Here is a 25,649-nt window from a genome sequence, read left to right as displayed (position 1 = left end):
TTTGAAAATAGCGGGAAAATCCATGGGATGGGGCTCGACCTGTCGGTACGAGGTTCAACCGTTCCTGCTGCCTTTAACAGGGGTAATCGAACCAAGGACCAAGAATATGCTTGACTTAGCTAAATCCTCGAAATTGTATTCTATCCTAAATGCAAAGAGAATTCAGGCATGTGCTATGAGATTTTGTAAAATGCAAATTGGAAAACATGATGCATGCTTGAAAAATGCTTTGGAGTTGAAAATATTTTTTTAGGGCAAATGATGGAAATCGATTTCTCAGGAAAACTCAGATAAAAGGATTTGAAAATCATAAGAAAGTTTCTGAGGATGTGAGAAAATCCTGGGAAAACGGAGAGAATTCTTGAGAAAAGATAAACATTGAAAGAGAAAATGTTTGCCAGGAAAACTTCAGCTCTGAAAATTTTCTTTGGAAAATGATTGAAGATTCATAGGAAAACTTTTGGAGAAGGAAAGTCGAATATTAAGAATTTGAAATTCAGAAAATTTTAGCCTTGAGAAATTGGAAATCGATCTTGATTGTTGAGAAAGGTGAGAGACTCCCTTTTGAAAATCTTGAGAAAATAACCTTTTCCATGGAAAACTGTGGAAAAACTTGACTTGGGAAAACCGACTTTGAAAAATTCTCAGAGTTTCTTGAGAAATCGATTTTCTTGAGGAAATCATGGGAAAAGCAGATGATGGCATGATGCAGATGATTTGAATATATGAATGCACTTTTTAAAAGATATCTGAAAAGATTTTCTAAGAAATTTGTTGGAAAAATGTGTATTAAACCAAAGTAAATTCTTCACATATTCTGACTGTGGCCATGAATATGTTCAGAGTTTAATTGAGTTAATTCACAATATTTTGCAAAATTGGAAATATGATGTGCATTTTGAAGATAGTCTAAGAGTGTAGGCTCAATGTGACTAGTAGAAAGATGATGAATCTGGGTCTCGTCCATATTCCGACTAGGGTCGTAAATATGGACTCCATCGAGTTCATCAACTCCCTAAGAGTTGGTGCGCGTGCCATTCATGTACATCCATAGTGCTTTTGAAATAAGATGTATGAATCATAGAATCAGGATATTGCAGGAATTTAAACTATATGATATGCATCCTAGTCTAAGCACAAAATTAAATCTCTTATTCCAAAATTTACATTATTACATCACTAAATAAATGAAATAAAAGAAATTGCAGACTTCAGCTCCTTTCCTTGAATGTCCCTGCCAGACTTGAAAAGGGGTTAGTTCAAATATGTGGGTTTTTCCAAGATTTTCCAATAATATTATGAAATTATTAGACTTAGTTGGATATAAACCCTATTCTCCTGCTTTCTTGATATTTGAAATAATGTAAATGCAAGAAATTCAGTAAGAAATAGTTTGAAATTCGAAATTGTGGTCAAAATGACCAAAATACCCCTGATATTGAAGTTACATCTTTAAAATCAGGGTTTTTTTAAAGGAAATTTTGGTAAAATCAAGATTTTGAAATTTGAATTGGACCAAATGCTGATGAAATGCAAGATTAGACATGATGACATGCTGTTAAATACCTTAGGACTGTAAAATCAAAATTTGACATTTTGCAATTCATCCAAAATAATGGATTTTGCTTGTTTTTAGCTTGGATCCGGGTCCCGCGGGGCCCTGTTTTTGATGATATGGCTAAACCGAGCCTCAAATGAATTACAAAGGCTGTCAAATTCGGTATGGAGCATCTACCTATTCTGATAAACAGCCTGGAATGTTAAAACTCACGAAATGACATGGTTTAGATACTAAAATTTAAAGAAAATCCTAAAAAGGGCGGATTTCGCCTGCAGACCCGAACCAAATGTAACACTTAATGCAGTAATACAAGAATTCCACCATATAAACATCATATATTTTGTAGACTGCTAAATGACATGAAAATAAGCAATTTTGTCTTTTACATCCCTGGGATTTGAACTACGGTGAGTTCGGTAACGAGAATTTGGTTCTGACGGAGGCAAAATCAACCTGATCCGATGTAAAATTGCATAAAAAATAGCATCCGACCATAGAAATTTCTGATATTTAAATGAGGAACTAAGACACACACAGGAAAAACTTTCATTTTTATGATTTTGGCATTTGATCAACAAGAACAGAGATACAAATACGACTTTTCATGCCTAAATCAACAGAGCAGATAAATATCACAAAACAGGAGACTGACAAGAAAAATCCAAAACTGATAGTAATACTATTCTAAAAATCATAAAATTTCAGATGCAAACAGATGACATCTCGAAAATGACATTCACTTTTTACAGATTTGGATTTGGAGCAATACCCAAAGACAACCCATCGACTTAAGTCGATCCAAAGTCTTAGAGGCCCAAATCAGGCTCTGACATGTGTCCCGAAATCTTGGATTTTTGTCAGATGTCAAAAAATTAAAAAAAAAAAAAAAAAACATATTAAATACTAGACATCATTCTGAGTTCAGAATATTTTTCAGATTGAAAATCAGACCTCATATGAGAGATGTCTCGATTTTACAATTCAGAGATAAATTTTCAAAACGTATCCCAGGTAACAAAACCCGACCTACCATTTTGAACTTTTACCATAGTAAACAAATTCAAATCTTTTCGAATTTCTGGAATATTGTTGGGGACACTTAAGGGTGGATACTAGGATTTTCTCAGCATTTTTAACGAAAAATAAATGCATAAAATGACATGTGTATTGACTGACAAAAACAGAGAGTTACCTAAATGAAGCTGAATGTATGAAATATTAAATAAATTCATGGAACATGCTATTTTAATGAAATAAAACGTAAATCTAACTTATTTTAATGCATGAACATGATGAAATACAGAAATTTAATCAAGAAAGCATGAAAGACATCCTTTGATATGTGTCATTTTATCAGAATAGCTCGATCCATCACTCGGATGAGCTCTTTCTTCAAAATGACAATACAAATCGAGCAATGATATTATAATATCAAAATCAATAGGAATATAATTGCACCTTGTGTTTTCCTGCATCTTTGGAACTCCCAAAATGAACGACTACCTTGATAATGGGCTCCAGAGGGGCGTGAATCCAGGGGAAACCAAGAAAGGAAAAATGGAATTTTGAAGTTCAATTCTCAAACCAGGGCTCTCTTTGAGCTGGGCGTGGGCTAGGGTATTTATAGAAGTTTTGGAGATTTTCAAAATTCAAACATAGTGAATCTGGACCTTCCATGTGGCGCCATCTCAGAGCATGCCATTTTGATTTTTGAGAAAATAAAAATGAGAATTTTGTGGGTGAGACACCTCAGCAGGGGAGTTTAAAATTTTCAAAATTGTAGCTTGATTTTCTCTGCAGGAGTCTCCCAAATGGCGCCACCTCAGAAAGTGCTATCTGGGGTTTGAAATTCAAAGTTTACTTTTTGCAGGGAGCCCTCATGTGGCGCCACCTCATGGTGGGCTACTTTTATTTTAAATAAAAAAAAAATGAAAATTGAAGCCATATGGGGTTCTGGAATGGCGCCACCTCAAAAGGGAGTTTTAGGTTTGAATCTAGAAGCAGTAGGAGCAGACCATGTGGTGTCACCTCTGAGGAGTTCAAATATTCAAATTTCTGCTTTTTCTAGAGGGAGCAGAGGCTGACACGTGCTGGAGGGAAGAGAAGGAGGGACAAGTACACATGGTGCCATCTCAAACCAGCTAGAAAAGGTAAAGCTCAGGATTTTTGCCACCTCTGGAAGGATTTAAATGTTTGAATTCTAGCTTTTCTGAAGAGAGCAAGAAATGACATGTGGCATTTGCTTTTTCTGAGAAGAGCAGAGAATGACATGTGTCATTTGCTTTTTCTGAGAAGAGCAGAGAATGACATATGTCATTTGCTTTTTCTAAGAAGAGCAGAGAATGACATGTGTCATTTGCTTTTTTTGAGAAGAGCAGAGAATGACATGTGTCATTTGCTTTTCTGAGAAGAGCAGAGAAGGACACGTGTCATTTGCTTTTCTCAGAAGAGCAGAGAATGACATGTGTCACTTGCTTTTTCTGAGAAAAGCAGAGAATGACATGTGTCTGCTGCAGAAGAGAATACCTCAGATGGCACCACCTCAGAAGCACACAACTCTACTTTTTCTGGACAGGGCAGCACATGACACTTGGCGTCTCATGGTGACTTGGGCATGACACATGACACAGGGCGAAGGTGGTGGACATGTGGCGCCCTCTTGAAGAGGCCCCACACTGACACTTGGCAAAAAAATGGAAAGAGAGAGAAAATGACATGTGGCGCCACCTCTAGGTGAACCCCACGTTGACACATGGCAGGGAAATGGGAGGAGAGAGAAAAAGACAAGTGGCGCCAGTTCAGGGACAAGGCTCCTATATTTTAGGGTTTTTCAAATACAGGGTTTTTCAAAAGAAAAGCCCATGACACCACCTCAAGGTGGGTCCCACATTGCTTCTTTTATTGAAATACGGACAAGACCACAAAACCTCTTTTTGGAATTGTTATAAAACCTGGGCTAATAGGCAAAACAGAAATTTTGAAAAGATTTGGCCCCTGTGAGGTGATTTTGTAAAAGGAAGATATTTGAGATTGTAGACAAAAGGGTAAAATCTGAGATAAGGTGGCTGAAATCCATATTGAAAACTATCCAGATCGTTTTCCTGAGAAAATATTTTGAAATCTAGAGTCCTGGGGGTAAAATGGGAAGAATTGACAATTTTGAAGACCCAGGGTTTTGAAATCGATTTTGAAAATGGTTGAAATTCGAATCTGGATTGAAAATTTTGAAATCAATAGTTCTGGACCTCGAAATGACATGCTGTGCAGTGCAGTGATATGAAATGTTCATGCAATGCTATGCAATGACATGTCTTCTGAAATATAATCTTGAATCAGGATTTGGAGATTCCCGTCTCCTGTCAGGAGTAAAATTTTGAACATCTGAGCTAAAATAGAGAAATTTTGAGAGTTCCAGATGCAATTTGGACTTTTGCAAGTTCCGAGCTCAGAAAATGACCATTTTGCCCTTCGAAGATTTCAGAGGCTGGATGATGATGCTTGGTGGAAATGTCGGAGAGGTGAATGAAAATTTGGGGTGTTTACAGATGCCCCTCTTTGCTACTAAGCCGGCTTGTGGCCGAGCTTAGTGGCAAAGAAAACACACCAAATTTGGGCTGTATAAAATGCCCCAATTAGAAGGATCTGACTGGGTATGAGGAATTAGCTTGGTGAAGATGGTAGATATGAAATGGAGAATGAAAAGGAAAGATTCACTCTATGAGAGTGAAATTCAGTTTTTTGCCCTTACCTGGATGGGACAGAAAATGCTTTGTATGGAACGAGGCTCAGGTTTGACCCTTAACCTGATTGGGGAATGAAATATCTCATGAAATGAGACTCAGGTTTATACCCTTAACCTGATCAGGTGGAAAATAAAATACCTCTTTGGATGAGGCTCAGGTTTGTACCCTTATCCTGATTGGGCGGAAAATGAAATACCTCTTTAAATGAGGCTCATGTTTATGCCCTTATCCTGATCGGGCGGAAAATGAAATAGTATGATGGACCCTTCAGATTTTGCACAATAAATCTGACAGGGGTTTTGCAAAAGGAAAAAAAATGGGGTCCCTAAAGCTTGAAAAGGGGTTGATCTTGGGCGTCTCATTGCTGAGACTAAAATCAGCTTTTGAATTGGCCTTTTGCAAGAAAATGATTGGTGGTTCGACCTCGAACCGAAATGGGACTGTCTATGGTGGGACAGTGGGGACACCGGGAAGTGTGCCAATCTGAGAGCTCACACTCTCAAAGAAGGGAAGGAATCAAGTCCTTAAGAGGGATTTAAAATTGGTGTTAGGATGCATCAAAGACGAACATCAAGCTCTCACTTCACGTCAGGATAGCTAGAAAATATTGCCAAAATGTTGAGAATTCTGTTGTTTGATTCAAAATATTTGAAAATGATGCATATTGTAGCAAAAACATTCCTTCTTTCTACCTGAAGTATTACCTCCAAACGAGCTTCACTTCGTAGAATCAAGGTTGGGAATCCAAATTGCTTGCGATTGACCTTCAAAGAAGCTATCAATTTTCTTGATATGAACAGGAAAGAGAATTTGATATTATGAAAGCAATTGTTGAAAGAGTATTGATAATAGAATTTCACAAATTTAATGAGGATTCTGGATAAATTTGGCAACTTGATATCCTGGGAGCTTCTCTCATGATAATCTTTCTGCACTCTTTTGGCTCTTTTGGGTTTCAGTTACATTCTCCTTCATTTTGGAGATGTTCTGACTTTTTCTCTCTTTCTTTTTCCTCTCTTGCTCTTTTTGGAAGAGTATGTCACAAACTCCTTCAACTTGGAGATGTTTCGATCCTTCTTTCCCTCAGGGGTCATGTTGATGATATTGGCTCATTGGCTTGGAGATCTTTGAGTGATAGCTGAAATTAAATATCTTTTAGGGATTGTCGGAAGGTTCATCGCATTTGCCTTCATCTCGACAGTGCTTTGGACTTTCCCTGGAAGGATCCGTCACAAACTCCGTCATCTTGGAGATGTTTCAAATCTTCTTTGGCCCCAGGGGTCTACTCACTTAATTTGCCTTCATCTTGGCGACAATTGAGAGATCCCTTTTGCGGATATTTAATTACAACTTAGGTGATTTTGAGTAGTCAGGGCTTGGGTAAATGCTCTTTTTTTCTAGCGCTCAGGATATTTCCACTGCCTCATCTTTACAAGAATATTCTTTAAAGATGTGCCATTGACTGTGATCAATATCAATCACATATGGCCTTGCATTAACACTGAATCTTCTTTGCTGGCCATATCGAGGATTTATCCTTCATCCTTTTGGTTGGCCAATAGAAAGAATTTGAATTTTGAATCTCGTTTTGCAAAAGCTTCACTCTTTTGGAAGTAATGCTGAAGGTAAACTGAGGTAAAGATTTATGCAATACAATTTTGAAATCAACAGGTAATTGATTGACAGATTGACAAAATTTTCTTGAAATCCTTGGTGAAAGAGGGCATTTGAGGTCCGACTCAACACATCTGTGACAAAAATTATCCTTTCTTTTCCAATGGATGCGACTAACAATATTAGTTCAATTAAGAATGACCATTGCTGGGAATAATATCAGTTCAATTAAGAACGATCATCGGTTCGCTGAAAACTATATCAGTTCAATGAAGAACGACTATCAATTCATTTGGGGGAACAATATCAGTTCGATTAAGAACGACTATCAGTTCACTTGGAACACTATCAGTTCAATGAAGAACGACTATCAGTTCGCTTGGAACACTATCAGTTCAACGAAGAACAACTATCTGTTCGCTTGGAACACTATCAGTTCAATGAAGAACAACTATCAGTTCATTGAAGAACGACTATCAGTCCGCTTGGAACACTATCAGTTCAATAAAGAACGACTATCAGTTCGCTCGGAACACTATCAGTTCAATGAAGAACAACTATCAGTTCACTTGGAACACTATCAGTTTGAGGAAGAACGACTGTCAGTTCAATGAAGAATGACTATCAGTTCAATGAAGAACGACTATCAGTTCGCTTGGAACACTATCAGTTCAATGAAGAACGACTATCAGTTCGCTTGGAACACTATCAGTTCAATGAAGAACGACTATCAGTTTGCTCGGAACACTATCAGTTCAATGAAGAACAACTATCAGTTCGCTTGGAACACTATCAGTTCGAGGAAGAACGACTATCAGTTCGCTTGGAACACTATCAGTTCAATGAAGAACGACTATCAGTTCGCTTGGAACACTATCAGTTCAATGTAGAACAACTATCAGTTCGCTTGGAACACTATCAGTTCGATGAAGAACAACTATCAGTTCGCTTGAAACACTATCAGTTCGCTTGGAACATTATCAGTTCGATAAAGAACGACTATCAGTTCACTCAGAACACTATCAGTTCGATGAAAAACGACTATCAATTCACTCAACACATTATCAGTTCGCTTAGAACACTATCAGTTTGATGAAGAACAACTATCAGTTCGCTTGAAACACTATCAGTTCGATAAAGAATGACTATCAGTTCACTCAGAACACTATCAGTTCGATGAAGAACGACTATCAGTTCGCTCAGAACATTATCAGTTCAATGAAGAACAACTATCAGTTCGCTTGGAACACTATCAGTTCGATGAAGAACGGGGACCATTATAGAGAGTTTGATTGCTTCTATGAATGTTTTCAGAATCATCCCCTTATCGTGAACGGGGAATGGAAATTGGATGACCTAGCAGTCGAAATTGAGAATTTTGGTAATTTGAAAATTGGATGACCCGAAGGTCGAAATCGAAGAATTGGATGACCCGAGGGTCGAAATTGAAGAATTATGGAAAATGATTCAGGTTTATCCCTTAACCTGAAGGGGAATTTTGATGCAAATGAATGTGATTAAATGCAAATTGATGAAAATGAAGGCAAAATTAATGCAAATGGGTGCATATATATGCAAAATGAGAGATTGGTTTATCCTGCCTGCATACAGGATGTTTTGGGGTAAAGATAAATTTTCGAAAAAAATGCCCCAGTATGACTAGGGAGGAAAATTTTGAATAAAAGAAGGATAATTGATGAATAAGGCGACAAACTTCTTGACTGATAGATGTCCTCAAGATCATTCCTCACAAGAGAGACATTGTGAAAAGGCAGAAGAAGCAAATAAGATGGCGCCAAGCTATTGAAAAATTCGATGACTTTATTGATGCTTTAAAATCAAGGAAAGAGAATGGGATTACATTATTCTTTTGAAAAAGCAAGATAAGAAATGGGAAAGTGTCGACATCGTCATCTTCTGGAATGATTGTGAAAAAATCTTAGTCAGGATGACTAGTCCTCCTTTTCGTCTTCAACGAGGAGCTTCTTGTCAATGCAGTCTTGAACAATGTTCTTAAGGACGAAGCAGTTTTCTGTATCGTGTCCTCCTGTATGATGAAACTTGCAAAATTGTTCTTTGAATCTGTCCATAATTGGTGGAGGATCGGTGGCTTTATGCAACCGGACAATGTCTTTCGTAAGCATATACTCGAGGATACTCTCGAGTGTCTGATCCAGAGGAGTGAATTCTCGATCAGTTCTCCAGTCCTTGTGCTTTGATTTTTCCTGATCTTTCTTTTGATGCTGAGGGCTGGATTAAAGAGGTTTATCACTGTTGATGTTCTTCCCTTTTTGCCTTTTAATTCTCTCCAAATTGTTGCCATGATCATTCTTGTTGCCTTTGCTATTATTGAAAGATTTGGCCGCAAAAGTGAAGTGAGCCTTCTTTTTGGCATCTTGACTGTTTCTTGCAATGGTAAGGCCTTCATAGACTCCATTCTCCACTCCCATTTTGAGCTATTCAGCTCGTTCAATGAGTTCAACGAAAGACTTGAAGGGTGAGGTGGAGATTAATCCTCTCAGAGCTTGCAAAAAGTTATTGAGGATCAGCGATAGAGCATGCCTTTCTGATATAGGATCCCTCATTTTGTTGCAGGTCTCTCTCCATCTGCGAATGAAGTCCCTTGCTTTTTCATTATCTCCCTGCTTCAGATTACAAAGGTGATTTAATGTTGGTAGCGCTTCAGTATTGAACAAAAATCGCTCGATGAATAGGTTGACCACCTTATCGAATTCTTGCAGCTCGATTGGATTGATATAGTCGGAGTACCACTTGGTGGCAGTGCCTTCTAGAACCATCGAATTTGATGAACTAGCGGGGTAAATTCTCCAGATTTTCATCCCCTTCTAAACCATCATAAAAATCCTCACTGGTAAAGACTTTCTTGCCATTGTCGCGGGCTTGCAGATCTTTAACAACTCTGTCCATTTCTCTGAACTGTGTCTGCAGGGGATCTTCTGCGACTTGACTTTTTGGTTTGCGAGTTGCTTTATGAATGATCTCGCATTCTTCCTCGGTATCATCTGCTGACTCTCCTTCGTCTGAAGTATCTTGAACATTCTTCTCAGAGGACTTGATTGCTTTCTTGGCCACACGATCTCTAATTCTCTGACTGAATGGATTTTTGTCTGAGCTGGTGCCAGCCTGCTCACTCATCATCCTCTTTATCATTTTCTGAAACATCGCGTACATCTGAGGGTCAATACCATCATCTTCTGGCTGCTCTTGGTTTTTGTCTGACCTTGGCGAATTCATCTCTCCTTCTAATGTTGATGAGTAGCTGATATGCTGCGATGATGTTTTCCTTCCGGACCTTGTCTGAACCATCAAATGTTGTGAAGGCTTTCTTGTGTTCTCTTTCTTTCTCTTTCTCTGCAGAATTCTGCGGGGCAAAGACAGGATCAAATTTTGAAGATTTTTTTTGGATTTTGGAAGAAAATATTGAAGAAAATATGGTAGACCATTGGAAGATTATCCCATTACTAGGGATGGAGTCGCCGCTGAAATCCAACAATTGTGGTGTTATTCTTTGTAAGAGAAATAAACAACGTAAAATGTGCCTTGTTACCTAGGCGAGGTCGCCAACCACGAGGAAAATACCATTTTTTTGAAGGAAAGAGATATCTCTTGGAAAAATAATCCGCAAACGGATTTAGAATAAGGCAAAGAGAAGGTGGATAAACAATTTCCACTGCAATAATCAAGGTATGTACAAGGGAAATTAGGTGAAGAATTTCACAAATAGACAAAAGGATTGAGAATCCAAGAGAACCATGAGAGAAAAACATATGATTTTAGAAAATTACAGGCAGGATAAAAATGAGGCGGGAAATTCAAGATCTAGTAGAACAGAAGAATGAAAAATCACCTGGAGTTTTGAAAGAATTGGATATTTGAGAAAATCCTCCAGGGTTTGAGAAAATAAAGGAAAAGATGAGAAATATAGATATTTGGAAAAATACTTTTGGGAAAATGTGAGAGGAATAAAGGTAACATACAAAAAATCACATCCTGCACAAACATTTATGCGCATACAACACTCCTTAAAAGGCCGACTCTAGATGCATCATTTTGAAAACAGTTGTAGGACCTTAATCCTAACTCTAGGCTCAGATCATCTTTGTCCAATCCAGTTATGCCGATATACCCGGACTGAAATTCGAGGTATGTGGCATATAATTTCAACTCTGGTTCTAAGGTAAGGTTTTTCGACATCCTTGAGCACCTACCGATATACTTCGGACTGTGGCCCGTGGTACGTCGTAGGGGGGCGTTAACCCAAATAAGTGGCCCCGTTGTGAGGCTCTGTCCCGAACTAGGGTTCTGGAAGAGAGCCCAGCAACGTGAAGACCGGGTAATGATAGGTAGGAGAGGTTTGAAAAAATGATCACATGCAAGAAATAGAGGGCTGTAAAACCTAAAGAGATAGACTTTTGAAAATCTTTGAAGAAGCATACATTGTTTGCATTCAAATCCTAAATTGAGGAGTGTTGTATTTAGACCTAAGTCTATGTGAGCATGAAAATATCTCCTCAATCTGGTCCTACCAAACCATGCCTAGTCTATATGCAATCAATGTCAGCTAGGTCAGAATCTAGGCTCCTAGGTTTGCATGATATCAGAAAGTAAAGAACTGACATTTTGTGAACACAGTTTTAATGATTGAACTAAATTCACTTAATCTCAATTTCAATAGCTCTCTAATTAGTCAAACTACAATCAATTATCTGCAAAAAAGATCTCTCAATCATTGTCAAGTTTAAGACGGGTGGATGAGTCAGACCCCTGGGGCCAAAGAAGACTCAGATCATCTCCAAGCTGAAGGAATATGTGACGTATCCCTCCAGGAAAAGTTTAAATCATCACCAAGTTGAAAGTTGATGTGATGAACCTCCCGACAATCCCTAAAAGATATTTTGATCACTGTTATCATTTTCAATCCAATGAGACAACTCTATCAATATAATTTCTGGGACCAAAGAAGACCCAGATCATCTCCGAGTTGAAGAAGCATGCGATGTGTCCTTCCAAGAAAAAACCAGAGCATCGTCTGGGGAGTCCCCCGCCAAATCTTCGATCGAGTCACCTCCACAACTTGAGTTGAAACCCTTACCAGATTCACTCAAGTATGCATACCTCGAAGATGATAAGACTCTGCCTGTAATCATCTCATCCCTGCTCACTGAGGAGCAAGAGCAGAGATTATTGACTATTTTACGAGAGCACAAGGCAGCGATCGGCTGGGGAGTTGCTGATCTGAAGGGGATTGATCCTTCATTCTGCATGCATAGAATCCATTGCGATGAGGAGGTCAAGCCAGTGAGAGATATGCAGAGAAGGCTAAATCCCAATATGAAGGAAGTGGTGAAGAATGAGGTGGTGAAGTGGTTGGATGCCGGGATTATCTACCCTATTTTTGATAGCCAGTGGGTCAGTCTGATTCAGGTTGTGCCGAAGAAGTCAGGACTCACTGTTGTGGAGAACGAGAAGGGTGAAAGAATTCCGATGAGGACCACTACAGGATGACGAGTCTGCATTGATTATAGGAAGCTGAACGTGAAAACTAGGAAAGATCATTTCCCATTGCCGTTCATTGATCAGGGACAGAGCTACTATTGCTTTCTAGACGGGTATTCAGGATACAATCAGGTAGTTGTCCATCCTGACGACCAGAAGAAGACGACATTTACATGTCCTTATGGCACCTTTGCGTTCAGACATATGTCGTTCGGGCTCTGCAATGCCCTAGCCACTTTTCAGAGGTGCATGCTTGCTATTTTCTCGGACATGATAGATGATGTGATGGAGGTTTTCATGGACAATTTTTCAGTGTATGGCTCTTCATTTGAAGATTGCCTTCAAAAACTTACTCGAGTATTGAGTAGGTGTGCGGAGACAAATTTTGTCTTGAGTTGGGAAAAGAGCCACTTTATGGTCCAGGAGGGGATTGTGCTTGGACACATTGTGTCAAAGCGAGGCATTGAGGTTGACAGAGCGAAGGTGGAATCCATTTCGCGTTTGACTCCACCCACATCAGTGAGGCAGATTAGGTCATTTTTAGGGCATGCGGGATTTTATAGGCGGTTTATAAAAGATTTCAAGAAAATCTCTCGACCGCTTTGCACTTTATTAGAGAAGGACCAGCCCTTTGTTTTTAGCGAGGATTGTGTGAAGGCCTCTGAGATTCTCAAAGAGGCCTTGATTACTGCGCCCATTCTAAGACCTCCGGATTGGAATCTCCCATTTGAGATTATGTGTGATGCTTCTGACTATGCTATGGGGGCTATATTAGGACAACACATTGATAGGAAGCCCTATGTGATTTACTACGCAAGTAGAACTCTGTCTAATGCTCAGATGAATTATACTACGATAGAGAAGGAGCTACTTGCTGTAGTGTTCGCATTGGACAAGTTTAGGTCTTATTTGCTCGGGTTGAAGGTGGTTGTCTATTCTGACCATGCTGCATTGAAATATCTGTTGAATAAGAAAGACACCAAACCGAGACTGATTCATTGGGTTCTGCTACTACAGGAGTTTGATCTCGAGATTCGTGATAAGAAGGGAGGCGAGAATGTAGTAGTAGACCATCTTTCTAGACTGATTGTGGAGACCATGCAGGATCAGAGGCCGATCAGTGATTCTTTTCCCGATGAGCAGATCATGTCAGTCAGGACATCGTAGTTACCCTGGTTTGCGGATATTGTGGACTATCTGGTTTCGAGACAGATACCTGAGCATTGGAACAAGAATGAGCGCGAGAGACTCCTATCTCAAGTGATGCACTATTATTGGGATGAACCAGAATTGTTCAGATATTATGCAGACCAGATCATTAAGAGATGTGTTTCGAAGGAGGAGTACGAGTCCATTCTTAGTTTTTCCTATTCATTAGCCTATGGAGGGCATTTTAGCAGTAGGAATACGGCTGCAAAGGTTTTGCAGTCCGGATTTTATTGGCCCACACTCCACAGGGATGCACATGAGTTTTGTAGGCATTGCATTAGATGTCAGTAGATTGGGAACATGTCCAAGAGGGACATGATGCCCTTGCTTCCGATTTTGATTGTCGAGATTTTTGATGTTTGGGGTATTGATTTCATGGGACCATTTCCGCCTTCATTTGGAAATTTGTACATTCTTGTGGTGGTTGATTATGTGTCCAAATGGGTCAAGGTTGTGGCAACCAAGACCAATGATCATAGAGTGGTGCTTAAGTTCATTAAGCACAACATTTTCAGTCGTTTTGGTGTGCCACGTGCGATGATTAGCGATGGTGGCAAACATTTTAGGAATGTACAAATAGCTTCTCTGCTGAGAAGATATTCTGTCAATCATAAATTTACCACGCCGTATCATCCGCAGACTAGTGGGCAGGTAGAGGTGTCAAATAGGGAGATTAAGCATATTTTAGAGAAGACAGTTCGCCCGGACCACAAGGATTGGTCCCAGTGCTTAGATGATGTACTTTGGGCATATAGAACTGCATTTAAGACTCCCATTGGCATGTCCCCGTATCGTCTTGTATTCGGGAAAGCATGCCATCTTCCTGTCGAGCTGGAGCATAGAGCGTATTGGGCCATTAAGAAGCTGAATTTTGACCTCGCCCAGGCTGGCAAAGCGAGAGCACTGCAGCTCTCAAAATTAGAGGAACTCAGGAATGATGCTTATGAGAATCCCAAATTATACAAAGCTCGCACTAAAGCATTTCATGATAAGCACTGATGATGCATGAAATGCACATCATGTTAATAAGTTTTTCATGCATTTTGTAACAAGTTTAAGGTTTTGAACCCATGTTTAGATGTATTTTGATAGTAAGGGGTTATGGTTCGAATTTCAGAAAAATCGGAGTTAAAATGAGAGAGTTATGGCTATTTCAGTGTTTGGGCACGAATTTCGAGGTGGATCGGATCCATATCCGACCCAATTAGGTTATTTGGACTTTGGATCAACCCTTAGAAAGCCCAAAACCCAACCCACACACCTATCCATATCCATTTCAAAAAGTTTTGCAGAAACCCCCCCAGAAAGTGGCGCCTAGCAAAATAGTTTTTTTTAACCCTGTTTCTGAATTTTCAAAAAAGTATAAATAGATTTTTTAGAGGAACCCTAGGCGTCTTTGGCTTGAATTGACGCCTCCTGCAGTGCCTCTAGCTCTAGCACCTCCTTCCCCTCCATTCTCCCATGTTTTGGCCATTGAAGACCGGTGTATGCTTGGTTTCCAAGCATATTTCGATCTCTCTTGTGATTTCTATCCATTTCTTCCTTTTTCCTTGCTGTGTTTTCACCATTTTTCTGTGTTTTTGCAGGTGTAGCAGAGGTGGAGACCATTAACCTTGTGTGGGAGTGCAAAACACACCAACAAGGTGAGCCGGCCCTACCTCCATCCGGTTTTCTACACCCTCCGATGGAGAATCGGCGCATACTCCATCTTCGGTGGATCTCCAACGAGTAGCAGCTGCAAAAGTGTTGTTTTTGGTGAAGTTCCAGCATTCTCGAACTGTTTGGGACGTCAAGATCAAGTCATAGTCCGCTCTTCTTCATCCCCCCGGTCGTCGGATCACCCAAGAGGTAGGTCTTCTTCTTCCTTCTCTTCTAGCTAAAACCGAATTGAGTGTTGATTTTATTTTCTTATTTTTTTGAGTGTTTCTTGTTTTTCTTTTTGTTTTCAACCTTAGAATAGATTTCGTGCATAGGCCAGCACGTTAGCTTAGGTTTATTTGCTTGATTGATTCATTTGAATCTTGTTTTTTTAGATTTTTCACCAAAATCATTAAAATCGGCTAGATCTTCATCTAGCCGATTCTTCAAATCTGTCATAGATGTTCTTGGTTCTGTTCTACTGAAAATCCAATATAAAAAGTGTTCATTTTTATTCATCTTAGTCGTTTGGTTGTGTGTTGTGGTTTTTGTTTAATTTGAAAAGAAAAATACAAAAATCGGCTAGACTATTTCTAGCCGATTCTTGGGTTTACAAAAAATTATTCTTGTTTTATTTTCTTTTCTGTAGTGTTGCTGTGTGTTGTGTGTGAGTTTTGTTTATTTCAGTACCTTTTATTTTTCGTTTTAGGAAAATGAATTTATTATGTGTCGCATGAAGGATTTTTGATAAAATCGTGAATGAATGTTTGAAATCATGCAAGTGTAGGTGATTCTCTCGTGTTATTCGTGTGATTTTCTGTTTGTGTATTAGTTAACATTCTCCTAGAGTTAGGTGTGTCAAATTCATTGTTTTTAAAGTGTCTTAACTCTTGTTTTCTTGGTGTTTTCAAGTTTTAGGAGTTTCTTTTTATTAAAAGAGAAAAAATACCAAAATCGAGTTTCTCTTCTTTGTGCATGTTTGATTGATATGTTCAGCATCATAGTTAGATAATGTGTTTTTGTTTAGTGTAATTAGATTCATTAGTGTCTTGTGTAAGTTAGATGTGTCATAGGCATCATTTCCTTTGATTAGTTTGCACTTTATTGTATTTAAGTTAAAATTTTAATATTTTTTTTTTCTTCTTCTTCCCCAAGGAGGGGCGGCAGCCATTAGAGCTCAATTCGAGCTCTAGGCTGCGTGTGGCAGCCATTAAGCTCCACGGCTGTTTTTGGTAATTATTAATTGCAATTAGGTAAGTTTAATTAGGTTGTCTAGATTCAATGTATTAGGGTTTTATTGCCTTAGCCATTTTTAGGGGTCATTTAAGTAAGTTTTGGAATTAGGGTAGCATTTATTTCTAGAAAATCGTGTTTTTCAATTAGGTCTTTTCATTACCTAGGTAGGTTTTAAATTCTTTAGTTTATAAAGTTTTAAATTAGGGTTGGCGAGTTTTAGGAAGGAGGGCAATTAATGCATTGAAGTTTGGAAATTTTTTGGAAAGAGTTAAGTTTTAAAAATTGCGTGGGGTATTTAAAGAAGGAATTAAGTCTTGATTGCCTATTAATAGGGAGTTACGAATTGAGCTTTGAAAAGGGATTTTGAAAATCAATTAGATTTCCAAAGTGGGTGTGTATGGTTTCAAGAAAGAATTAATTGCACTTAATTTCTTGTTTGGAAAGCCAAAATCGTGTATCTATATAGGTTGAACGGTTTGGCTTCTAAAAAAGGAATTAATAACAATTAAAGACTTTCACTTACCTTGGGTTTGGAAATTGCATTGATCCAAGTTTCCAAATTGGATTTAAAAGCTAATTAAGGTTGTAACTCCCCATTAGAAGGATGATTTTTGGAATTCTCAATTTCCAAAATTATCTTTGAATCTTTATTGTGTGCCTATCCTTCTAACCGTCCCTAGTGAGTTAGCATAACTTAGAATTAAATAACATAGTTAATGATGGTAACCTTAGGTTAGTAAGTAGGTTAATAGTTAGATAAGTTCTAATTAGGGTTATAAATATTAGGCGTGTAAGGGTAGAGAGTAATTAGTGTTATTAATTAATTAGGTTTTAATTTTTAGATTTTTATTATAGTCTAGTCAAAACCGAGCCTAACCCTAGTCAAGTCATAGACCAAGACCTAACCCTAGTCAAGTCTTAGTCCAACCAAGGTGAGTCAAGACCGAGTCTAGGTCGAGTCAACCTTAGTCCAAGTCAAACCTAACCTAAGCTTCGGTCAACCGAGTCTAACTAACCTAGCCTAACCTAATCTAGTCAATTAGATTGACTTGGTTAGGTGAGTCGTGCACCTAACCATACTCGAGCTCACCCAAGGCAAACCCTAGTTAAACCTAGTTGAGTCAACCAAACCTAGATTGAATCCAACCTAGTCCGAGTCAAACCTAATCCCAACTTAAGTCAATCGAGCCTACCTAACCCAAATCGAGCTCACCCAAGTCAACCCGAACCTAGTCAAGTCCAAACCGAGTCTAGTTGAGTCAACCGAGTAAACCTAACCCTAACCCTATCCTAAACTCGCAACCTTTGGTCTTTAGTGGATTCATTTCATTTAGTTTTAAGCCATATTAACTGTAGAATAATTAGTTTAGTTATTTACTTCATTGATCTAGTTAGATTGTAGAAACGTTTGTTCAAGTTGTAATTGATTCGTGTGATTCATTCTTGTAGTTCAATTATTCCAATAGTAGTTAGTTGGTAATAGCTGCATATTTTAATTTATGTAACTAGGTTTGAATCCCTTTGATTATTATAGTTGCATTTGCATCGTTAGTTAACGTAGATTTAGTCATAATTTGCTTATCGTATTTTGTTTGTCATGCATATAGCATAAGCATAATAATCATCTGCATATACACTGTCATTCAGTGTCATTTAGATTGCATTAGGTTTAATCTGCATTTTTTTAGAGTTTAAATAGATTTATAAAGTGAATAGTGTACTCAAAGAAAAACCCGATTTTTGCCCTGTCGCACAAGCATTATTTTATGTGCAAAAATTTCGAGTTTTCCAAAAATTCTTTTTCTGTTCACTTTATTGACGTGTTATCTGAGTGCAGACCAAATTTCAACTCTTTCGGAGTTGATTTGGTCTGATTTTTTAGCGTTTTGCGAAAACCGCTTTTTCTGGTTTTTAAATGACAGGACTTTCGATATCCTGAATTTTCCCAGTTTTGAAACGCTTATATCTGGAGTTCCAAATATCGTTTTTTCATTCTATAAAAACTGTCAGATTGTTTAATTTGTCAGTTACAGAACAGAACAAGTTTTTGGGAAAATCGGACCTTGTTTGTCCTGTCAAACAGTGGTTTTCCGACAACCTGTCAGAAATCTATTTTACACTAGTTAGGGGCAATTTCATAATTTTCTTAGTTTCGGCATTTTAGGAATGTTTTCAGTATTTTCAGCATTGTAGAAGCTGAATCTGCATCATATAGCATTGTTAGAATTAATTTAGTTGATTTTTGGATTAGTTTCATATTTTAATTAATTGCTTTAGTGTAATTAGGAATTATTTTGCTAATTGCTTGAAAATTAGGTTTAGTTGCATTTTTAACTTGCATTATTAGAATAAATTGCTAACTCTGCATTTTCCTTTGTTTTTAGGTTGAAAAGCATAATCATTCTCCAGGGTTATTGTCCAAGTGCGAAGAGTGAATAATTGGTGAAAAGATGGAAATACCCTTGGCGTGGATCAGAAGACTTAGTTGCTTTTCTATTTTCATTTTAGTGATTAATTGTAGTTGTATTAGCCTTGTAAGTGTAGATTGATATTTGCAATTAATAAATTAAATTTTACAGAAATATCTTGATTAATTCCTGTTCCCTGAGGATTCGACCCGTACTTACCACTTTGTGGAAAGTCGGTTTTTATACTTTTGGTTGACGATTTTCCAAAGTGTTATTGAAAATAATTGTTTTAAAAAGATCATTTCAAAATATCAACCAAATTTTGGCGCCGTTGCCGGGGAACGACAAATTAATTACTTTATTTCTTAGAGTTTGATTTATTAATTTGTTTTAGTTAGTTAATTAATTGTTTTATTTTTATTTAGTAGGATTAGTAAGTGAATATAGGATTAACATAGTTAGTAAATATAGGATTCACGTACTGTTCTTTCTAGGATTCACTTAATTTTTCATTCTGCAAGGAGCGATTAGACAGGTGGGTTTTAGAAAAACTTAGTTTATGATTTCCTATATTTATTTGTTTTAGTATTTTAGAATAGTTACTTTGTTATTTATTTATTTAATTATAGAATTCTGACATAGATAGTTAGTATATCTGTTTCTTAGTTGTTGTTATTTGTTTTATTTACGTTTTAGTACCTGTGTTAGTTTAGTTTTAGATTTAGGTCGTTTGCTTACATCTGGTCTTAGTACCAGTGTATGCAGGGGCGACGAGGTCTAGGAACACCATTACATCCATTTGTTGACAACCCAGAGAGAATTTTACATTCCCATCGAAGTTCGACAACAATGGCTGACATGGATCCTCCACCTCCACCCCCAGTTCATCCACGTCCTCTGCGGGAATACTTTATTCCCACAGATTATGTTCAGGCATCATGCATTCGGAGACCCGAGGTAGGAGCGCCGCATTATGAGATTAAGGCCAACATTATTCAGATGCTCCCATCTTTTTATGGCCTTAGTCACGAGGATCCCTACCGCCATTTAGATGAATTCCTCGAAATTCATCTAAATTGGCGCCGTTGCCGGGGAACGACAAATTAATTACTTTATTTCTTAGAGTTTGATTTATTAATTTGTTTTAGTTAGTTAATTAATTGTTTTATTTTTATTTAGTAGGATTAGTAAGTGAATATAGGATTAACATAGTTAGTAAATATAGGATTCACGTACTGTTCTTTCTAGGATTCACTTAATTTTTCATTCTGCAAGGAGCGATTAGACAGGTGGGTTTTAGAAAAACTTAGTTTGTGATTTCCTATATTTATTTGTTTTAGTATTTTAGAATAGTTACTTTGTTATTTATTTATTTAATTATAGAATTCTGACATAGATAGTTAGTATATCTGTTTCTTAGTTGTTGTTATTTGTTTTATTTACGTTTTAGTACCTGTGTTAGTTTAGTTTTAGATTTAGGTCGTTTGCTTACATCTGGTCTTAGTACCAGTGTATGCAGGGGCGAAGAGGTCTAGGAACACCATTACATCCATTTGTTGACAACCCAGAGAGAATTTTACATTCCCATCGAAGTTCGACAACAATGGCTGACATGGATCCTCCACCTCCACCCCCAGTTCATCCACGTCCTCTGCGGGAATACTTTATTCCCACAGATTATGTTCAGGCATCATGCATTCGGAGACCCGAGGTAGGAGCGCCGCATTATGAGATTAAGGCCAACATTATTCAGATGCTCCCATCTTTTTATGGCCTTAGTCACGAGGATCCCTACCGCCATTTAGATGAATTCCTCGAAATCTGTTCTACGGTAAAGATACAGAATTTCGATGATGATGCCTTGAGGTTGACTCTATTCCCTTTTTCATTCAAGGACAAAGCCAAGTATTGGCTAAAGTCCTTAGATTCTGTAGAAATAGAGTCTTGGGAGAAGTTACAACAGGAGTTTCTTTAGAAATACTTTCCCATTGGTCGTACAAACCAGTATCGTCGAGCCATCACTAGCTTTGCGGAGCTAGATGGTGAGCACTTTCATGAGACCTGGGAGAGAATGAAGGATCTCCTCAGGAAATGTCCCCATCATCAGGTGCCAAAATTGCAACTGGTGCAGAGCTTCTACGATGGATTGTCTGACAAGAATCGTCAGATGATTGACTCTTCATGTGGAGGGACATTCATGCTGAAGAGCGAGGACGAAGCATAGAGGTTATTTGATACATTGGCCGAGAATTCCCTCCACCATGCTTCGAGCTCTCATTCTGATAGAGCCACACCCAACATTCATAAGAAAGCTGGTGTTCTTGAGATTGGTCCATCTACTGCACTACAGTGCAAGGTAGACATGATTGCTCAGAAGCTGGACCAGCTTCTCTCTGGACCGGACACTACACATCAGGTGTGTACTCTTTGTGCCAGTCCGGCACACGATATCACTGAGTGCCCGTCGGCAGCTCAATATCCTGAATTTGTTCAAGAACAAGTTCAGGCAGCTCAGGGTTACGTCAGACCGCCGAATAACCCATTCTCATCGACATATAATCTGGGTTGGCGTAACCATCCCAATTTTTCATGGAAGAATCCACAGTCTTCCATGCAGATGCCTACATCCTCTCAGCCAGCTCGGCAGCCATCTTTTACTCAGCCATTCTAGAGGCCGAGCTATTCTCAGTTTTCTTCTTTAGTCCCTCCCCCGATTCAGCAGGAGTCTGCTCCGCAGACATCTTTCAAGGAGAGACTTCTCCAGGCATTCCAAGAGGTGAAAACCTCTAATCAGAACACCTTCGAGAAGTGTAGCCAGATTTTGAGCTCACATACGCAGTCCATTGCGAAGTTAGAGTCGCAAATGGGACAGTTAGCTGAGGCTATTAGTAGGAGACCCGAGGGTACATTGCCGAGTCAGGCTGTCATGAACCCGAAGGGCAAGGACCAGATGACTGGAGGCCTGTTTCATACTGAGACACAGCAGCAAGCCAAATCTGTTATGGCCTTGAGTATCACGTCGAGAGCAGAGAGTAGAGAGAGGATAGAGGAGCCAGAGACCATTGTTTCACCTACGTCGGCTCAGCCATCATTATCATCCCCATCCCCATCATCATCTTCAGTGCAGAAGAAGGATAGGAGTGAGCCTTCTCACAAAGAGGAGGAGCCAGCAGAGTATATTCCCCCGCCAACCTATCCCAAAGCATTAGAGTCTCCCGGGTTTAGAGGGAAGCAGGGTGCGAAGATCCAGTACATGATTGACATCTTCAAGCATGTGCAGATCAACTTACCTCTGCTTGATGCGATTCAGCAGGTGCCGACATATGCCAAATTCCTAAAGGAACTATGTACACAGAAGCGGAAATCTAGAGAGAGAGTTCCTAACAGGGTCCATCTTACTGAGCAGGTGAGTACAGTACTTCAGCATCAGACACCACTAAAGCTCAAGGACCCTGGAGCCCCGATTATTGCCTGTACCATAGGGAACATCCGGATAGAACGCACGTTGCTCGATCTTGGAGCAAGCGTGAACATTCTGCCTGGATATTTCTTTGATTCTTTCGGGTTAGGAGAGATGAGATCGACTCCTCTTACATTGCAGCTGGCAAATCGTTCTGTCAAGGTACCGAGAGATGTCTTGGAGGACGTGCTAGTTAAGGTGGATGACTTTTATTTCCCAGTCGATTTCATTATTCTTGATATGGAAGGCGTAGACAGCCAGCACCAGACTCTGATCATTTTAGGTAGACCATTCTTGGCGACTGCCAATGCGTGCATCAACTGTAAGACTGGAGCCATGGATCTCTCATTCGGCAATAGGAAGGTAAAGCTGAATATTTTCAATGCTGCGATGAGACCAGCAGGGGACATGGACTGCTTTCATGTAGATATTGCGCAGGAGTTATTGGAGGAGCAGCCCGATTTGTATATTACTGAGGATTCTTTAGATTTGTACCATATAGAGAAGAATAGTGGTGTAGATGTTTCTAGAGTGTCGTCAGAGAGACCACCTTGGGGAGCCATCATTGAGACTCTCCCACCACTTGCGGAGACCGCCAAATCCTCGATCGAGTCACCTCCGAAACTCGAGTTGAAACCCTTACCGGATTCATTCAAGTATGCTTACCTCGGAGATGATGAGACTCTGCCTGTGATCATCTCGTCCCTGCTCACTGAGGAGCAGGAGCAGAGATTGCTGACTATTCTTCGAGAGCACAAGGCAGCGATTGGCTGGGGAGTTGCTGATTTGAAAGGGATTGATCATTCATTCTGCATGCATAGAATTCATTGTGATGAGGAAGTCAAGCCAGTTAGGGATATGCAGAGAAGGCTAAATCCCAACATGAAGGAAGTGGTGAAGAACGAGGTGGTGAAGTGGTTAGATGCCAGAATCATTTACCCTATTTCTGATAGCCAGTGGGTCAGTCCGATTCAGGTTGTGCCGAAGAAGTCAGGACTCACTGTGGTCGAGAACGAGAAGGGTGAGAGAATTTCGATGAGAACCACCACAGGATGGCGAGTCTGTATCGATTAGCGGAAGTTGAATGTGGCAACTAGGAAAGATCATTTTCCATTGCCATTCATTGATCAGATCTTAGAGAGACTCACAGGACAGAGCTACTATTGCTTTTTAGATGGATACTCAGGTTACAATCAGGTAGCTGTCCATCCTGACGACCAGGAGAAGACTACGTTTACATGTCCTTATGGCACCTTCGCGTTTAGACGTATGCCGTTTGGGCTCTGTAATGCCCCAGCCACTTTTTAGAGGTGCATGCTTGCTATCTTTTCGGACATGATTGATGATGTGATGGAAGTTTTCATGGACGACTTTTCAGTTTATGGCTCTTCTTTTGAAGATTGTCTCCAAAAACTTACTCGAGTACTGAGTAGGTGTGCGGAGACAAATCTTGTCCTGAGTTGGGAAAAGAGCCATTTTATGGTCCAGGAGGGGATTGTGCTTGGACACATTGTGTCCAAGCGTGACATTGAGGTTGACAGAGCGAAGGTGAAATCCATTTCTCGTTTGACTCCACCCACCTCTTTGAGGCAAATTCGGTCATTCTTAGGGCATGCGGGATTTTATAAGCGGTTCATAAAAGATTTCAGTAAAATCTCTCGACCGCTATGTACTTTACTGGAGAAAGATCAGCCCTTTGTGTTTAGCGAGGATTGTATGAAGGCCTTTGAGATTCTCAAAGAGGCCTTGATTACTGCACCCATTTTGATACCTCCGGATTGGACTCTCCCATTTGAGATTATGTGTGATGCATCTGATTATGCTATGGGGGCTATTTTAGGACAACTCATTGATAGGAAGCCCTATGTGATCTACTATGCGAGTAGAACTCTGTCTGATGCTCAGATGAATTATACTACGACAGAGAAGGAGCTACTTGCGGTAGTTTTCACATTAGACAAATTTAGGTCCTATTTACTCGGTTCAAAGGTGGTTGTCTATTCTGACCATGCTGCATTGAAATATTTGTTGAATAAGAAAGACACCAAACCGAGATTGATTCGTTGGGTTCTTCTACTATAAGAGTTTGATCTCGAGATTCGAGATAAGAAGGGAAGCGAAAATGTAGTAGCAGACCATCTTTCCAGACTGATCGTGGAGACCACGTAGGATCAGAGGCCGATCAGTGATTCTTTCCCCGACAAGCAGATCATGACAGTTAGGACATCGCAGTTACCCTGGTTTGCAGATATTGTGAACTATCTGGTTTTGAGGCAGATACCTGAGAATTGGAACAAGAATGAGCGTGAGAGATTCCTATCTCAGGTGAGACACTATTATTGGGATGAACCAGAGTTGTTCAAATACTGTGCAGATCAGATCATTAGGAGATGTGTTCCGGAAAAGGAGTACAAGTCCATTCTTAGTTTTTCCCATTCGTTAGCCTGTGGAGGGCATTTTAGCAGTAGGAAGACGGCTGCAAAGATTTTGCAGTCTGGATTTTATTGGCCCACACTCCACAGGGATGCTCATGAGTTCTGTAGGTGTTGTATTCAATGTCAGCAGATTGGGAACATGTCCAAGAGGGACATGATGCCCTTGCTTCCGATTTTGATAGTCGAGATTTTTGATGTTTGGGGCATTGATTTCATGGGACCACTTCCGCCTTCATTCGGAAATTTATATATTCTTGTGGCGGTGGATTATGTGTCCAAGTGGGTCGAGGCTGTGGCAACCAAGACCAATGATCATAGAGTAGTGCTTAAGTTCATTAAGCACAACATTTTCAGTCGTTTTGGTGTGCCACGTGCGATGATTAGCGATGGTGGCAAACATTTTAGGAATGTACAGATAGCTTCTCTGCTGAGAAGATATTCTGTCAATCATAGATTCACCACTCCATATCATCTGCAGACTAGTGGACAGGTTGAAGTATTCAATAGGGAGATTAAGAAAATTTTAGAAAAGACAGTTCGCTCGGACCGCAAGGATTGGTCCCAACGCTTAGATGATGCACTTTGGGCATATAGAACTGCATTCAAGACTCCCATTGGCATGTCCCTGTATCACCTTGTATTCGAGAAAGCATGCCATCTTCTTGTCGAGCTAGAGCATAGAGCATATTGGGCTATCAAGAAATTGAATTTTGATCTCACCCAAGCTGGCAAAGAGAGAGCACTCCAGCTGTCAGAATTAGAGGAACTCAGGAATGATGCGTATGAGAATGCCAAATTATACAAAGCTCGCACGAAAGCATTTCATGA

At 39.4% G+C, this 25,649-nt stretch overlaps 1 pseudogene; it reads left to right on the top strand.

Moving 5' to 3' along the window:
- The window catches only part of LOC149828582 (APO protein 3, mitochondrial pseudogene), a 187,616-nt pseudogene that overhangs the window by 93,564 nt on the left and 68,403 nt on the right, over positions 1-25,649 (top strand).

The sequence above is a fragment of the Nuphar pumila genome, chromosome 9 (genome assembly GCF_984573655.1).
Source record: "Nuphar pumila chromosome 9, dmNupPumi1.hap1.1, whole genome shotgun sequence".
Classification (NCBI taxonomy): domain Eukaryota; kingdom Viridiplantae; phylum Streptophyta; class Magnoliopsida; order Nymphaeales; family Nymphaeaceae; genus Nuphar; species Nuphar pumila.
This window is presented reverse-complemented; position numbering and strand designations above follow the sequence as displayed.